Below are 16504 nucleotides of genomic sequence, written 5' to 3'. Positions count from 1 at the left end.
TGAGTCACCCAGGTGCCCTTTTCGGTCACCTCTAAAATCAGATACTGAGCTCATTCACTTTTAACTTTTCTTCTTTCTGACCGCAAGCACTTAAGGATGTAAAGTCCCTTGTGCCGCCGCAGGTTTGGTAGCTGGACTTTTCATGATCATTCATTAAGAAGTGTTTCCTAGTTTCATTATTCATGGCTTTCCTGCTCCTTGGGGCGCTCTGCGGTCTCCTGCCCACTCAGCTCAGCAGGCACCCTCTACCTGGCTCATGGTTTTGTTCTGTTTTGTTGGGTTTTTAAAACCAGGTTCATTTTTACTGCTGGTGTCAAACTCTGTTCAAATATTCTATTTGGAGATATGAGGGGTCAGCTCATTCCCTTGAAGATAGGGCTGCTTTTTCACTCAACCGCAAATCCCGGGTCGTTGCTGGTAGTTTTACTAGGCGGGGGGGAAAAAAAGATGCAATACCCACATATGGCCAGTAGATGGTGCTATTGACCCGTTTGAGGCTCTTTTACTTTGTAGGATGCTCTCATTTCTGTTTTGAAGAAAAGACTCCAAAGTCAGAAGAGGAAGAGAGGTTATATGATACTGGCTAGATGCTCCCGGCACTCAAGATAAAAACATAATAAATTAAAACTTTGGTTTTAAAGATGCAGAGAGAGGCACCTGGATGGCTCAGTGGGTTGAGTGACTTTTGATTTCAGCTCAGGTCATGATCTCACAGATGGTGAGATCGAGCTAAGTTGGGATTCTCTCTTGCTCTCAAATAAATAAAATAAAACTTTAAAAAGTAAAAGTAAAATAAAATAAAAAATAAAAGCTGCAGAGAAATGTCCCTCTGAGCAGTTTCCATTTCAGAGGTCCAGCGAAGCAGCGTTTGTTGCCCTGGGTCCCGAAGTCCCAGAGATCTGTTGCCCCCACCCCCACCCCCACCCCCGCGCTGCCCCCGGCCCAGTCATTTGGGTGATTTGTTGCCGATCACAAATGCACACTCCTCCCAAAACTCACCTTCAAGGGTTAAAAAGGCTAGAATCTCTACTTGGGGATAATTCTCCACCAGAGTGTAACAGGTTGTGGAGGTGAAGGCGGAGGGGGCATCAGCCTTTGAATGATAGACCTCCCCAAGGTGCGCGTGTCTGCGTGTGCGCGTCCTGGTGCCTCTCCCGATGCCCTCTGTTCACACCACAGCCTCCTGTGTGCTCGGGCAGACCTGATGAGGGACCGCCCGGCGCCCACTCCGGGTGTGTGTCTGAGGGAGATGATGTCACTGTTTCAAAAAGGTATCTGCACGCGTATGTGCATTGCGGCTTTAGTCACAAAATGTGGACACAACTTACGTGTGCCTTGATGGACAAATGGATAAAGAAGATGTGAGGTATATATATATATATATATATATATATGTTATATAACAAATAAACATATGTTATGTCTGTGTATACATATATGTGTGTATATATACATGTGTGTGTGTGTATTACAGAATATTGTTCAGCCATTAAAAAAGAGGGATGGTTTGCATTTGGGACAACATGGATAGACCTTAAAGGCATTATGCTAAGAAATGTAAGTCAGAGAAAGACAAAGACCAGGGGCGCCTGGGTGGCTCAGTCAGTTAAGTATCCAACTCTTAATTTCAGCTCAGGTCATGATCTCACGGTTCATGAGATTGAACCTGAGTCGGGCTCTGCGCTGACAGCACGGAGCCTGCTTGGGATTCGCTCTCTCTGCCCCTCTCCTCACTTGCCGTGCGCTCTCTCTCTTTCTCTCTCTCACTCTTGCTCTCTCTCTCTGTCTCTCAAAATAAGTAAATTTTAAAAGGAAACAAAGACGAAGGCTGTGCAATCTCACTTATACGTGGACCCTAAAGGGCGGAACTCCTGGAATCAGGGAGCGGAATGGTGGTGGTCAGGGGCCGGTGGTGGGAAATGGGGCGGTGTTGATCCGAGGACGCACACCGCACCTCACCCTGAATACGTCCATCCCAGCCTGGCGACTGTAATGAACTCTGCGCCCCCGGACGCAGGGCGCGGGGACATCACCACCCCCCAGCCTTCCTTCTCCGGGGTCCCCGGCTTCTCCTGGAGGAATGAGAAAAGCAGGAGAATTCGCAGGATCACAGAGAGTGTGCGGTTTTGTGCAGGGCATTTTATGGTTTTCATATCAAAGTGTAAGATATGATTCCCTTCCCCCCTGGCGATTCCACGCTGGGAATTTATGCCACAGAGCGAATCAGACAATGGGACAAGGCTGAATGCATTCAGAGGTTTCAGGCCCCGTGGCTGAAACAGCTCACCCCAGAGACGGAATGGTTCAACCTTCAGACCCGGGAGGATTCAGGCAGGCCCGGGGGGCGGGGGGCAGGGGGGTGGCAAGCTTCAGGGGGCGGGCTGCAGACACACGTGCCGGTGACAGAGCAGGATGAGCAGGTGATGAGCCGGAGGGCAGGCTGGAGACAGACGATGCCGTTAGAGAGGCGGCCGGTCAGACGGGCTCCCAGGCGGCGGCCACAGCATGAACATCACCTCGAAGCACGGACATGTTCTCAAGCAGAGAAGCGCCTGACGGACTTACTGGAAGAAGCAAGTCGTGGCTGCTCCACAGGGAGAGGGGGGTAGAGGGGCAGCGGTGGGAGTGAGGAGGCCAGATCGAGGCTACTGCGCCAGTCCGAGCGGGAGGCGGTGGCCAAGGGACAGAAGAGTTGGGCGGGTCACACGCTTGTTCTGGGGACTAACTAACAGGCCTCGCTGTTGTACTGGACATCAGTGACACGGCAAAGAGGACTCCCAGATCCAACCTTTAGAAACCGAGGGGCAGGAAGTGACTTGACCAAAATGAGGAAGGCTGGGGGAGAGAGACCGGACTGAGGAGTGGAAGCAAGAATTCTGCGTGGATATGTTATGTTTTAGGTACTTTAGGCACTCGCCCCCTTGAGGAGTCAAGCAGGTGGTTGGATTTATGAGGCTGCAGGTCAGAAAAGACATAAATTCGGGAGGTGTGAACTCACAGACCTTTTAAAGCCACAGTGAAGTTTTTCTAGGGAGAGACTGTATACAGAAAAGTTCCAGAAGGAATCAGTGTGGACCATCAGAAATGCTCGTATATTACAAAGAAGTATTTCTGATGTGACATCGCTTTGTGTAAAATTTTAAAATTAGGAGCGTCCAGGGGGCTCAGTCGGTTAAGCGTCCGACTCCTGATTTCAGCTCAGGTCAGGATCTCACGGTTCTTGAGTTCGAGCCCCGAGTCAAGCTCTGTGCTGACAGCGCGGAGCCTGCTTGGGATCCTCTCGCCCTCTCTCTCTGCCCCTCCCCTGTTCGTGCTCTGTCTCTCTCTCAAAATAAAATAAATAAACTTAAAAAACATAAAAAATTAAAATTAAGATGATAGCAGCTACATAGCAAAAACCTGCATGAATATTCACCGACCTGGTCATGGTGCTCACCTCCGGAGGGTTCATTTTCCCTGCTGTGTGTCTCTGGCACCTTTGGAGTTTTGCGAAGTGCCTGGTTCTTACCTTTGGAGAGAAGAGCTGTAACTGGAATTGAGTTAAATGGCGGCGCTGGTGTCATGAGGAGAAAGTGTAAGTTGGCACAACTTTCTAGAAGGAAAGTTGGATTTCATCTGAAGGAAAGTACATGTCAGGGCCCTTGAAGCGGTGAGGCCCCTCCTCCTCCAGGGACTCGCTGGGGAGAAGTCAGAGACGGTGAGGAAGCAGATTCCCCAGGAGCAGACTGGGGAACCCTCAGGATGGAGTTACCACCTCATCTGTGCCCCTCCTGTGCCTGCACCTCCCCTGCAGGCCTCCGGGGAGCCCACATCCAGCTTCCGGCTGAAGGAGAGAAGCACCTAGAGAGGGAGACGTGGCCGAGTTCTCCCGAGAAGTCCAGCTGCCCTGCATGGCTGAGGAAGGGGCATCAGACGCAGGCCTGTGCACAAAGGCCGCAGCTCCTGACGGCCGGGGATGCCACCAAGGGTCGCCTTCTACCCCAACCCCCAAAGCACCTTATTATCAGACGCAAGCCTCGGCCGGCTCCCCTGAAACAAGCACACCTGAAGGCTCAGGGCACCCCCAGGCCTCCTCCAGGACCCCCCGCTGGGTTTGCACCCGTTCCTTCCCCTCCCATTCCAAAGAGTGAGTGGCTCCAGATCCGAGCTGCCTGGGCCCCTGCAGGTCGGGGCTTCCCGCTGCGGAAACCTGAGCTGGGAAGTAGGGAAATCATCAGGTTGGGACAGGCCTGGCAGCTGGGGAGAGGCCAGGAGGGCAAGGCAAGGTCAGGCGGACATTTGTCTAAACAGGGAGGGAGTTAGGAAGCGTCCCTGGGGGGGAGGGCGGAGGCTAAGGAGGTGAAAACGCCTCCTGGCTCGGAGGAGGAGATGATTCATGTTAAGGTCTGAGCAGGTGCTTTGCCCATTCGGCGCTTACTAGACTCAGTTCTCCGCGGCATCATCGTCATTCTTTCTAGCATCATTGGTGGCACCCGGGAGACCTCCAAACTCCCTCGCTGAAGCCCGGTGGGAGGGGTCCTGTGGGTCACGTTTCCCTCACTGCAATGCAGGTACCGCTGAGCTTTGCTTTGCAAATTTCCACGAAACTCTGTCTTCATCACTGTCTGTGCTCGCCCTGAACCTCCCGTGGCCTAACCCTGACAGGCGATATGTCTCCCGGAATCCCGGGTAAGGCGGGACTTCACCCAAGTGAGGGGACCATGGCTCAGGTGGCTCACCCGAAGCCCGGAGCCAGTGTGTGACAGCCCACGCCTGAGCCCAGACTGTGGCTTTTCTGGTCTTTTTTTATTTCTTTAATGTGTTTTCTTGTTTTTTTTTTCTTTTTATAGCGAGAAAGAGTTAGCACGCAGGGGAGGGGCAGAGAGAGGGAGACAGATTCTCAACGCACGTGGGTATTGAACTCGTGAACTGTGAGATTATGGCCAGAGCTGAAACGTGTAACTGATGCCCCCAGGCGACCCGCTTTTCTGGTCTTCCAGTGACTTCTCTGAGCAGGTAGGTCAGTGGACGAGAACCTGGCGCACCAGTCCCAGCAGGAAGCACTGCAGGCTGCCTGGGGGCCCGGGGGCCTGGGAGCCTGGAAGTCAGGGTGCTAGGAGGCCCGCAGACCTGAGAAGCGGGCCTGCGTTTCCTCCCCCAGACGGCCCTCCGCTAGCGGTCTGTGTTTGCACCACCGCCTCCCTCCACGTGTTTTTATTCCCTCTGCAGAAGAGAAGGAAAGGCGTCCCGCAAAGCTGCCCCCGGGGACCGGTGGCTCGCACGTACGCCTGGGCGAGGGTGCAGCGTCGCCGGGTGTCGCCCGTGGGAACGGCCCGCGAAGAAGCAGGCCACTCGGTCTACAGCGGAGTCCACCTGTGGTTAACCGTGAATTCGCTCAGGCCTTGTCCCTGTGCCCACGCGCTGCTGGGACTCTGAGCCCCAGGAACCCGGCCGAAGCCAGGCCCCTCGGGAGAACACCCGGAGGGCTCACCGAGGAAGCGCGGAGGAGGATCCGGATCATTAAATCCAGTGCCGCACGCACTGGGGGAGCTCAGCAGAACGGGGAGCTGCCCCTGGGCAGAGAACAGATGCTTCGGGTAAATGCCCCACCCCAGCGCGCGCGCGCGTGCGCGCACACACACACACACACACACACACACACACACACACACACACCCCCAACTGGGATGACACAGTGACCCGTTTAAATTCATCACATTTCCAATGGGAAGCCATCAGGATGAGGATGCAAACAACCAGAGCTTCTAACCCTTGTCACAAAGGAAGTGCCGCCGTGGTGCCAGGCGCTGTGGGGAAATGAGATGAGGTCACCTTTCAGCAAACAGGGCCAGTGCCCCACCCAGCTTGCGCCTGGCCTCAGCCTCCTCCCCTCGCCCCTGCATCTCTCCGACGGGGGCCATCTCTGGCTGTGGGAGCAGGAGACATGTGAACAGGACTGTCCCAAAGTGCCGCAGAGATCCTGCCCCCCAGGAGGGGTCCGAGGAGGGAGGAGAAGACAGACAAATACCAGGGCTCCCTCACCTCTTGTTCTTGGGTCCCCTCGGTGGTGGAGGGGGGCACCCTGGCCTCCTGCTCCTCAACTTCCCCTGCCTTGGGCTTCATCCCTTTTCTGACTCACTTTAAAGAATCCCTTTGCGGGGTATAGTGTCAACATCTGCTTTCAAGGAGGTCAAACTAAGACTCCATTTCACTCAATCTCAGTAATGACATTTCCAAGTATCTGCACTTAGACCGAGCATCTCAAAGCTAAATATCTACAGGTCAAAGCCGAGGAGTGGAGAAGTCAGGGGGTGCACGAGGGGTCCCCAGGGGCCTCTGTCCCATCGTGGGGGTAGCTCCTACTCTGCTCAAGAGACTGTTGCCCTGCAAGGGGCGGGGGCACTGTTGCTAGATCTTTATATTTTTAAAGAGGGTGAAACCCTGCCTCTTGTATGTGTTTTCTTAATTTTTAAACTTTGGAATCAATTGAAAAATGTTAAAATACTGTGAGGTTCAGAGAAACCTACTCACACACGGGAGCCCACCCGAACCCTCCAGCTTGCACTGGGTTGGTCAGCCAGGCGATGGTGGAGACGGTTCCCAGGGTAATTGAACCCCGAGGGCTGGGGCCAGAAGGCGTATTGGGGAGCGCTGAGAAAGGGAGAGGTGAGAATAGAGAAAGTCAGTGTACCCGGTTCATTCCAGAACAGAGAGAGCTTCGTTCTGGAGGTCAAAGAAGCACTTTAGTTTTTAATGTTTGGCCCCTGGAGAATATTTGGAAGCAGAGAGGAAAGATCCGGTAACAAAGAGGAGATTGAAAACCGAGGAGAAAGGCAGGGTAGCCAGTTCCTCAAACCAGGACAGGAATGGAGTCAGTGGTGCCAGCCGGGGACTTGACCTTCCTGATGGGGAAAGTCCAGCGCCCTCAGAGATCGGCCTGGGGGGGGGGGGGCGCTGGGTGCAGGACCGTGATGCCCCGGGGTAAAAACGTTCTGATGCGCCCCAAGGTGGAGTGACTCATCCCTTTGAAAATAACATGTATTGGGTATTTTTCTTTTTTTATTTTAATTATCTAATTACAGAACCGAGAACATGCTTGTCTTGGGGATGTTGGAAAATACAGAAAAGCATAAAGAAGAAAATAAAAACGTCCTGTGATGCCCCAAGCTAGAGATAACTATCGTTCACATGGTGCATACATAGCTTTTTCTCCTTCAAACTGAAATTATTCCGTCCACACTGTTTTCTAATCTGCGTTTTACTTTTTAAAAAATTGTTTTTTATTCTTTATTTGTTTTTGAGAGAGAGAGAGACAGAGAGACAGTGCAAAAGCGGAAGGAGGAACCGAGAGAGAGGGAGACACAGAATCAGAAGCAGCTCCAGGCTCGGAGCTGTCAGCACAGAGCCCGTCGTGGGGCTCGAACCCACCAACCGTGAGATCATGACCTGAGCTGAAGTCGACGCTCAACTGACTGAGCCACCCAGGCGCCCCTGATTTTTACTTCTTAACACGTCATCAATGTTTTCCCATGCCATTAGATATGCTTTTAAAATAAAATTAGTTACAGTCACACTGTGCTATCCAAGGGCGCCCACGCTGGAATAGATCTCACACGGCAAGCTCCTCCTACCCTGCGTCACTGACGTGTCACCATTAAGAGGGGAGGGTTGTTTCCTCTCTTTGAATCAGCCAGACTTTCGTAACAGCCACAGTCAGCCAGATGACGCGTAGGTGACGCCGCGTGACTTCCCACGTCTGGATCATGAAAGGCAATACGTCTTCTTCCTGACTCTCTTTCTCTTCCACCTTGGAACCAAACCTTCATATCAGGAGGAAGTCCCCGCTCCATAGAAAAGCCCCATGTGAATGTTCTAGCTGAGATTCGGGTGGATTATCAGCATCTGCTAATCTGTGAGCAACTGAAGCATCACACGATTCCCACCGCTAAGGTCTCAGGGGCCCCGATAGCACAGAGCAGACATGAGCCATCCTCACTGTGTCCTGTCCGAATTCCTGACCACAAAAACCATGAGTAGAAGTAATGATGACGGGGCGCCCCGGTGGCTCAGTTGGTTAAGTGTCCGGCTTTTGGTTTTGGCTCAGGTTACGATCTCATGGGGTGTGGGATGGAGCCCTGCGGGGGGGCTCTGTGCTGGCAATGTGGAGCCGGCTTGGGAGTCTCCTTCTCCCCGCCCCTCCCCCTTCTCTCCCTCCTCAAAAATAAATAAACTTAGGGGCACCTGGGTGGCTCAGTCGGTTAAGCCTCCGACTTCGGCTCAGGTCAGATCTCACGTTTGTGGGTTCGAGCCCCGCATCAGGCTCTGTACTGACAGCTAGCTCAGAGCCTGGAGCTTGCTTCTGGTTCTGTGTCTCCTTCTCTCTCTGCCCCTCCCCCTCTCATGCTCTGTCTCTCTCTGTATCAAAAATAAATAAAACACTAAAAATCTAAATTTAAAAAAATAAAAGAAATAAAAAATTAAAAAAAATAAATAAACTTAAAAAAACCAATGATATAATATGACATAATAAAAGGTTACTGTTTAATACCTGAAGCAGTATTGCATTGCCTGAATATATAATAATTCGCCTTTCTTGGGCTTTAGGCTGTCTCCAACTTTTTATTATTATAAATAACAGTGAGGTGAGCTTCTATAGAGCCGATTCTTTGCCTAACTAATCCTCTATTTCCTACAAATTTAGTGCAAAAACTAGGTCAAAAGCCATGATCATTTCAGCACGATCTTTGGGAACACATTGCTAAATTGCTTCCAAGAAAGATTGCGTCGATTTACATCCCCATCAGTAGCAGATGAGAGCGTGTGAAGGCAGCTAGTGAGTTGTTCTTAGTCACCGTCCTCTGGCCACGTCACGTTTCTTGTCCTCAAACTGCCATCTCCACCCCTGCCCGTCACTTTTTGAAGTCTACGATTCTGAGGTTCCGCCACACATCCACGGATGGCATGCCGGGAAGCCCGACCACCCTGTCATTGCCGAGAGCAATTCCCAACATGCTGTTTGGAGTATTCATATAAATGGGGTCTCACAGTATGTGGCCTTCTGTGTCTGCCAGAACTATGGTGCAGCTGCCCTGTTCGTCACCTCCAGCCGTTGGACCCACGTGGCTGACACGTTAGAGTTAAGGGCTCGAGTCTCATTCCCTAATGCCATCCGAAGAGCTGCTGAAATGGGCTCCATTGGTTTCTCTTAGAGGAAAAAGTTCACTGCAGCTTAAGAATGAAAACAATTTGTATGACCCAATCTTACTGGCCGGTTGTAGGTGTTTTTCTAAAGGTTAAACATCAACGTCATCCATCAACACCTTGATCTATTGAACAATTCAAAGCAAATCTATCTCAACAGTATGGCTCTTACTTCTTCTCCAAAGTAAACACTTGGCAAACGGCTCCAAGATTCTGTTCAGTGTTTCGTGGTCCCAGAGATCACGTAGAGCAGAGGCTTCCCCCCACTCGCTGCAAACAGAGTGCGCCTGTGAAACCTTGCATAAATCGAAATGGCGCAAATGGAAGAAGCATTACCATTTTGTAGAGGCCAAATTCCTCTTCAAATTTCTTTCAGTTAGCGCAAACACGTACTGATGTAGGCCTTTTGTGAAAGGAAACTGGCAAAAGAGAAACTTTCAGAGAGGAGGGGAACCTGTACGTGGATCTGGGTGAGGGTTTCTGGGTACTGATCAAAGATACGACGATCAGTAGATAAGTATCCCTCCCTGGATGCGCACCTCGCAAGTGGCAGCAGGCTGCTAATGGGGAAGGGGATAGGTCAGAAGGCAAGGTATTTTGTGATATAAGTAGAAGCGTGTATTATTAGTCCAGACTGTTTTGGTCGCCTGTGCCAGAAACCTAGCACACGTTAACTAAGGCATAAAAAATCGATTTGGTTCACCTGTTTTCAGTCATGGGGACTCTGGAGCTCAGACTACGTCATTCATGCCGCCTTCTTAGTATTGTCTTCACTTGTTAGGTCATGGCCGGGGTGAGGTCAGCTCCATCTGAACCAAAAGATGGGAAGGCATAGTTCTCCAGGGTAAAAGTCAGAATTTGGGGTGGACAGGACAAGAGATTCTACCACAAGAGGCCATAAAGGCGGCCGCCATTAATCTTGCCCTGAGAGACCACAATACCTAATCTCATAGTGCTTTTTCAGCAGAAGTGCTAGGAATACACTAACAGCAGAACAGACACTCCCTCTGCCTTCACGGAATTTGCATTTTAAGGTCAATATGCCTCATTATGACTCCATCCAGACTAGCTCCTGTCTTCCTGAATCACCACAAACGGCTCATGGGGGGAGTATCAAAGGCCAGAGCCAGTCAGGGACTGTTGCCTGTGATGTACGGAGGGAGTGTTCCTAGGAGAGAGAAGAGGGAGGGGAGCAGGGGAGAGGGGGAGGGGCGAAGCGAGAACGGGGTCTCAGCTAGAGTCGGCTTCAGCCTGATCCCTAGGAAGCTCCGGAGCATGAACTGTACCAGGTCTCAGCTGGGCGCCTGCACCTCTAGATCAGTCACTCATTGGCTATGGGCTGCCTTGGGGACACCGGGGGTGTGATAATCTAGGCAAGGTGGCCCCTGTTCTGGCAGAACGAGCCTCTGAAGGGAAGAACTTCGAGTCATTCATGACCCACCCTCCCCGCTGGGGCCGGGGATTACCCTCATGATTACCAATGGTGTTCAGACAGGAAGATGATGGCGACCATGCTCCTCATCATGTGATCTGCAAGGCCTGTCTCTATATTGGACAGCAGCTTTTCTTCATTTAGTTAATTCATCATCCAATTAGTTAACTGATGGGACCAGAGAGCAAAATCAAGTAATAGTAGTAGTAATAATAATAATCACGGGAGATGAATTAAACTCTCTTTATGTCTTTCCTAGGACCTTGGTGATTCTTTTAGGGAAAACAATAATAATAAGACTAAGGCCACATGGTAAGCCGAGTCTTCTTCAATGACACCCAGGGTAGTGAGGGAATTGAAGGGAATGAGTTTGAACACTATAAATTGCGTTTGGCAGCTGAGGAGTGCCATGTCTACCAGGAAATCCCTGCTTCCTAAAACTGGAAGCACTGATAAGGTCAGCACAATTACAGCCTTCCATCATTTGTAACTAAAAGCTTGTAACAGAATAAAGTGGGAGTTGAAAACTCACGATCTAATTTGTCACTAATGGACAAGGTATTGCATCTATTGGAACATCCATCGCAGATGAACAAGGAGAAGCGTTGGTCAATAATTTATTCTTGCTTCAATTTCAAATGATTCTGTTCACTAAGAATTGCATCTTCACTGACTACAAAAATTTTACAAGCATTAGGAAGATGTCAAACAGTGAGCTACGTCCTAGAACTGGGCCAGAGTCGGCAGGCATACTGCAGTCGAGGCCGGAGGACTGGAGGCCGTCACCCACCATGGGTGGGGGGCCTGGCGCGGCTTTCGTGTTGAGGAACTAAAGTGAACACATGCCCCGCTCCCCAGAGTCCTGTCTCCATGGACAGGACTTTACTGTTTCCATCATATTCACGAGCGTAACTCTGCCACGCCAGGAAAGTGACTTGAAAGTTCATTATAAGGACCTCCCAAAAGACAGCTGACTTCCTAAAATTCTCTGGATCCCTCACTTCAAAACCCTTGTCTTGCCGTTTCCAGTAATTCTAAACCATCACGCCATGATCCATGATCTTTATCCAATCCCAATCAAGCGTCTCACTGAAAGATTCACGTTGAGTAAAACTTCCATCTCTGGGGCACCTGGGGGGCTCAGTTGGTTGAGCATCTGTCCACCTTCAGCCCAGGTCATGATCTCACAGTCCGTGAGTTCGAGCCCCGCATCAGGCTCTGTGCTGACAGCTCAGAGCCTGGAGCCCGGTTCAGACTCTCTGTCTTCCTTTCTCCACTTTCATCCTCCAGTCATGCTCTGTCTCTTCCATTTCTCAGTAAAGTCCAGCTCTGCCCTTGCCCTGTTCTATTGGGGTGCAGTCCCCACTTACTGGAATAAGCAAGCAACTCACCCCTGTCTTATCAGTAGGTTGTGATTGTGATGTTTGGGGAGCTTGTTTTTGACGGATTTTCACAGCTATGGCTTTTCTCAGACATAAAACTCCTCTCCCATCTCAAACTCTGACTCCAGGCCCACTTCTTGAATCTCTGCTCTTAATATTGTGATGTTTTCCATCTCACTCTAGCCCCCTTCCCCAACAATGAAGGCAGCAGAGATACAAATAAATACTAAGAGTAGGTATACTCTTATATACATGAGCTTTTATGCACTTAGTATTGAAGCTTTGAAATCTGTGAAACAAAAATGGTAGACATATAAGGTCCAAATGGGCAAATCCACAATCTTTGTAACAAAATTAAAATTGGCAGAGTAGATACAAACAGATGAGAATATAGAATGTTTGAATAACAGTTGACAATGTGCATTAAATGTTATAGCCTCACAACAAATAATATAGTCGGTTTTCTGGACTAACTGTCTACACCGAGTCTCCATGATCTGTCCTCTGTTTTCTCCCCACTTCACTGGTGCCCGTTTCCCAGACCTCTGCGTGTCCTCTCACTCCCTCAGACTTAACGTGTGTCCCACACGTGATGCTGGGACTCCCCTCTCATTTCCGTCCATTCCCTTGGAAACATCGTCTGGTCTCTTGGCTATAAATACCAACTGCCTACTAATAGCTCCTAAGTTTATAACCTCGTTCTGACCTCTCTTTCAAGTCTCATATTCATGGGTCCAGTTGTCTACTCAACACAACTCAAATTTAGCATTTTGGACATTGAGTTCCAGATCTTCACCCCTCAACCTGACTTGTCCACAGTCTTCCCCCCGTCAGTGGATGGCGACTGTGGGAAGTCACACAGCACAAGCCTTGGCATGGTCTTAGTCTGCAATCTTGGATTCGTCACTCATCTTTCAGGAAATACAGTTGGCTCTACCTTCAAAATTTATCCCAAATCCGGGGTGCCTGGGTAGCTCAGTCAGTCGGCATCTGACTCTTGATTTCAGCTCAGGTCATGATCTCAAGGTTCATGGGTTCAACCCCTGCTTCGGGCTCTGTGCTGACAGCTGGAGCCTGTTTGGGATTCTCTCCCCCCCACCCCCATCCCTCCCCTGCTTGTGCACACATGTGGCTCTCTCCCAAAATAAATAAACTTCAAAATATATATATATCCCCGGTCCAACCGCTTTTCCCCATCTCTACTGCTGTGATCCAATTCATGTCCTACCTGGACAACGATATTAACCCCCGGCCATCTCCCTGCCTCCACGCCCCGCTCCCCACAGTCCATTCCCCACAAAGTTATCAGTGCGAGCACGTGAAAACTGTGTGAGATCACGGCACTCCTCCGTCCAAACCCGCTTCGCCAGGAGTCCAGGGGTCCTGCACAGCCCTACAGGACGTGTGCACGCCCGCACTCCTCACACACACACACACACACACACACACACACACACACACACACCCCTGCCTCCTCCACCCTCCTTTCCGCATCATCTTTTCAGTAAGGCCGGTCCTGACCACCCAATTAAGCTGAAGTCCCAATACCACTTACCCTACTCTGTTATTTTCGAAAACATTTGTCTCTGTCCATTGCACATAAAGCATTACTTTACAATTTGCTTGTTCATTGTGAGTATTGTTTATCGTCTGTCTGCTCTCGGCAGGATCTTCATTTTATTCACTGATGTATCCTAAGAATCTGGAACAGTGCCTGGCACACAGTAGGACCTCAATAAATATTTGTTGCATGAGTATGCATTTTTCATGCTAAGACGGAGAATTTTGACTAGGTATTAGGTCACAAAGGGAATAGTGACAAATTTCAAACAGCAAAAATTATTGGGTCACATTTAATGATGATTTAATCATCACATGTAATGTAATTTCAAATTAGTAACCAAATAATACTTTTAAAAATCTTTGCACTTTGATATTTTTAAATACTTTATGACTTCTTCCTTTGCTTCTTCCCTTCTCTCCCAGCCCATCTTGTGTGCACCCCCCAACAGGCCCGTGATTTCCCGGTGGTCTTCCATGTTTCCTGCTACTGACACGCTCAGTTCTGAGCCGCAAGGCTGCGGGCAAGAGGAGCCGCTGACGGTGCAGCGGGAGGCTGTCGGTCTCAGAACGACAGGCACGTCCACGCCAAGCGCAGCTCATGGTCCGTCGGTGAGACCAGCAGCTCAATGGAGGAGGAAGCTGCGGGGGCAATGAGGTCCAGAATTCTACCCGGACACAGTGAGCACTTCCTCCCTGGCCTGAGATCCGGTGTGTCCACCGTGGGCCCGGGGCCAGGCCCGGAGACCGACTGGATGGTTCACACCGTCTGTGCGCGCTGGTCCGTCTCTGTGAGTTGGTTGTGTGATCCAGGCGTCTCCAAGAGCAGTTTTGGCCATAGGACTTGGATATCTGAGGCTCATTATGTTCTTTCATTTCATTTTACTGAACACACTTCTTACATTCAGAAAAACATACAAATCATTAGTGAAGAGCTCTGCTGTGGACTGAATTGTATCCCCGTCACCCCCAAATGCCACCACATGTTGAAGCTCTAGCCCTCCATGAGACTGTTTGGAGACAGGACCTGTAGGAAGATGATAAAGGTTAAATTCCATAAGGCATTTAGGGCATCGGCAGGGCCTCCGATGCTAGAAGATGCCCTTATAGAAGGAGGAAGAGACACCAGAATGCTCTCCCCTCTGCCCCCCTGCCGTGTGAAGGCACAGGAAAGAACCAGCCATCTGCAAGCCGGGAAGAGGGTCCTCAAATTGGCCGGCACCTTGACCTTGGATGTTCTAGAAAATGAGGAAATAAGAACTACGAGAAAATAAGTCTTACTGTTTAAGCCACTAAGGCTGTGGTACTTCATGGGTTTTTTTTTAATAAAATTATTTAACGTTTTTAATTTATTTTTGAGAGACAGAGAAAGACAGTGTGAGCAGGGGAGGGTCAGAGAGAGGGAGACACAGAATCGGAAGCAGGCTCCAGGCTCTGAGCTAGCTGTCAGCACAGAGCCCGACGTGGGGCTTGAACCCACAAACGGTGAGATCATGACCTGAGCCGAAGCTGGACGGTTGACCGACTGAGCCCCCCAGGCGCCCCATGGTCTGTGGTACTTTGTTACAGCAAGTGAAGCTGCTGACGAACACAAGCTCAACGCATCTTCACAAAGCAAACGCCCCCATGCCATCACCAAGGGGGCCAAACCAGAGAACCCCTAGCATTCCAGAAGCCTCATCTCTGCCCCTGCTGACCCCCCTCTCCACCAAAGTTAGCCAGTGTACTAACTTCCACTAACCATTGATCAGTTTTGCTTAATTTTGGACTTTAAATAAACAGAATTATATAGGGTAAAAAATTTAAAAAAATTTTTCTAAGTAATTCCTAGTCTAAGCATCCCCCCCAAAAGAAACTAACCACTATTATATTAAAAAATAAGAGCATGGTCTATAGACACCTTTGATACAATCGAGTTAAAGGCAAATCTTGAGCATTACCTGAATTTATTAAAATGGAAAAAGATTGAAAATAAAGAAACCAGACAAGAGCAAGTGAATCAAGGCAAAGAAATTAGAAGAAAGGAATTAATAAACATAAAGACAAGAAAAGATGAAACAGGAGACAAAAGTTAACAAAGAGCATCACACCAAATGCTTGCTCCCGAAGGGGCCCCTGCGGCAGCCCAGCTCCCGGCGGGGGAGATGGAGCGCCCAGTGCACTGTGATCCTGCCTCTCCCTTTGGCTCTGCCCTTTCCCTGCTCATGCTCCCTCTCTCTCAAAAATAAAAAAGCAAACTTAAAAAACAAATGCTTGTTCTTTTTTTTTAAAGTTTATTAAAAACGTAAGTGTCTGAGTCAGACACCCTAACCCACTGAGCCTCCGAGATGCCCCTGAAATGCTTGTTCTTTAAAAAGACGCCCTGCACTTGGCAATGACAAAGAATGAAATCATGCCATTTGCAGCAACGTGGTTGGAACTGGAAGGTATTATGCGGAGTGAAAAAGTCAATCAGAGAACGACAGGCATCATGTATTTCCACCCATGTGTGGATCTTGAGAAACTGAACAGAAGACCATGGAGGAAGGGAAGGGGAAAAAATAGATACAAACAGAGGGAAGGAGGCAAGCCGCAAGGGACTCTTAAATATGAGAACAAACTAAGGGCGGATGGGGGAGGGGGCATGGGGATGGGCATGGAGCAGGGCACTGGTTGGATGAGCGCTGGGTGTTGTATGGAAGCCAATTTGACAATAAATTATATTCATAAAAAATAAGAAATAAATAAACACCCTGCGCTGGACATCTTCCCTTTGCCCCTCAGGAGCCTTCACCTTCTCCACCAGATTCTGTGTCACTATGGCTCTCCAGGGATTTGGCCGCTGCGGAGCACTAGCTTGAGAAGAGGGAGAAAAGAGAGTCAGATTAGACCACTTATTCCTTTATGCCATCTGTCTCCCTTTCTTCAGACTGTGTCTGCCCGCGTCTCATTGTCAAATCAGGGCTCCTTC

Source organism: Suricata suricatta, chromosome 5, assembly GCF_006229205.1.
Source record: "Suricata suricatta isolate VVHF042 chromosome 5, meerkat_22Aug2017_6uvM2_HiC, whole genome shotgun sequence".
NCBI lineage: Eukaryota > Metazoa > Chordata > Mammalia > Carnivora > Herpestidae > Suricata > Suricata suricatta.
This window is presented reverse-complemented; position numbering follows the sequence as displayed.